Genomic DNA, 1,679 nt, shown 5'->3' on the forward strand with positions numbered 1-1,679 from the left:
CACTAGCAGGTGTTTGCTGAAAGGACCCTGATATAGCTGTCTCTTGTGAGACTAGGCCGGGGCCTAGCAAACACAGAAGTGGATGCTCACAGTTAGCTATTGGATGGATCACAGGGCCCCCAATGGAGGAGCTAGAGAAAGTATCCAAGGAGCTAAAGAGATCTGCAACCCTATAGGTGCAACAACATAATGAACTAACCAGTATACCAGAGCTCTTGACTCTAGCTGCATATGTATCAAAAGATGGCTTAGTCGGCCATCACTGGAAAGAGAGGCCCATTGAACACACAAACTTTATATGCCCCAGTACAGGGGAACGCCAGGGCCAAAAAGTGGGAATGGGTGAGTAGGGGAGTGGGGGGGAGGGTATGAGGGACTTTTGGGATAGCATTGGAAATGTAATTGAGGAAAATACATAATAAAAAAATATTAAAAAAAAAAACACAGCAAGAACAAGCTTGACACTGCAGGCAGGAACTTTGAAAAACAGCCTCTCCCTGTGTGTGTAACTCACATGGTATGCACCTTGCAATGTGAGCAGATGGCTGTATTTGACTTATGAAATATTTGGAAACTGAAATCCTAAGACAGGAAGAATCTGAGTTCTTGTTTTTGTTTTTTCTTCTTCTCTTCCTTAGTCAGAGTAACAATTGTTTCAAGTTGCTCGATTTCCACTGTTTTTATTCCGAATTCTTTTCAAAATCGTGCTTCTGGGAGCAGGGCCTTATTAACATTTTTAAATAATCATTTATCCCTGTTTCCAGTAAGCAAACCACAGAACATGCAGAAAAGAGACAGAGAGAAAACAGCAGCAACTGTTCTGTCTGCAGTGCTCAAAGCATGCCACCTGTGGCTGATCAAGAAGCATTGGTTCATGTGGTCATCCTTAAATGGAAGTGTGCACCACGGTCTGGAAGCTTTACGATGCATTAACATCCAGCCTTTCAACTTCAAGCAACAATGAGAGCCAACAACAATGGCACCGGTCAACTAAGTCAGACTTTGCTAAGTGAAAAAGGCTACACCGGACAGAGGCAGAGTCTACATCCAAGCTGAAAGCGTGGTCAGAGCTGCTTCCTCTGTGTTAAGTTCCTTCTTCTGCAAGGACTGTGTGACCCCCCTGGACATTTGTTAGGTCATATCCAAATAATATAGTTCATAAAGAGAAGTAGAGAACCTGTAGAGGAATAGACAACTGGTCGACCATGGAGCTGGACGCTCTCCTTGTTTCAGAGAACTCTTGTGTTTGATTCTGAAATCCATTGTCAACTCTGTTTTTAACTTCTTAGGTTTAACACTTCTTGTTTGAAACTCAAGCAGTTCTCCAACAACAAGAAATAGACTACCAGTCGATCTGAGTCACTGTGGTAAGCTCCTTTCCTTGCTGTCCACTGACTGTAGGCCAATGAGGACTGTTGATTAAAAGGCATGTTCTTTCTCCATGTCCTTATGAAAGAATCTAGCTTTGGTTTCTGTTGGTGATGGTTTGTTTGGTTTTCATAAATCCAGGCCAACTGGGGTGAGGCAGGATGAACTTGGTCTAGACTCCAAATTCAGCTGAGGTTGTGCTCATACACAGCTGCAGACAAAAAGTGACTTTGCCTCTGTCCCTTGGGCACTGTGCTGTGAACTTGAAACCCATGCTCGCTTGATCTCCTTAAACTACACTTATTTATTAG

General features: G+C 43.2%; 1 long non-coding RNA gene across 1 annotated transcript in view; it reads left to right on the top strand.

Annotated features, from left to right (window-relative positions):
- Positions 1–1,442, top strand: part of LOC110293927 — an 18,141-nt gene extending 16,699 nt beyond the window's left edge. Inside the window, exon 5 of the long non-coding RNA XR_002377894.1 lies at positions 769–1,442. This is a non-coding gene — a long non-coding RNA (uncharacterized LOC110293927). The remainder of the gene's footprint in view (positions 1–768) is intronic.
- The last annotated feature ends 237 nt before the right edge of the window (positions 1,443–1,679 follow it).

Source organism: Mus caroli, chromosome 5 (genome assembly GCF_900094665.2).
Source record: "Mus caroli chromosome 5, CAROLI_EIJ_v1.1, whole genome shotgun sequence".
NCBI lineage: Eukaryota > Metazoa > Chordata > Mammalia > Rodentia > Muridae > Mus > Mus caroli.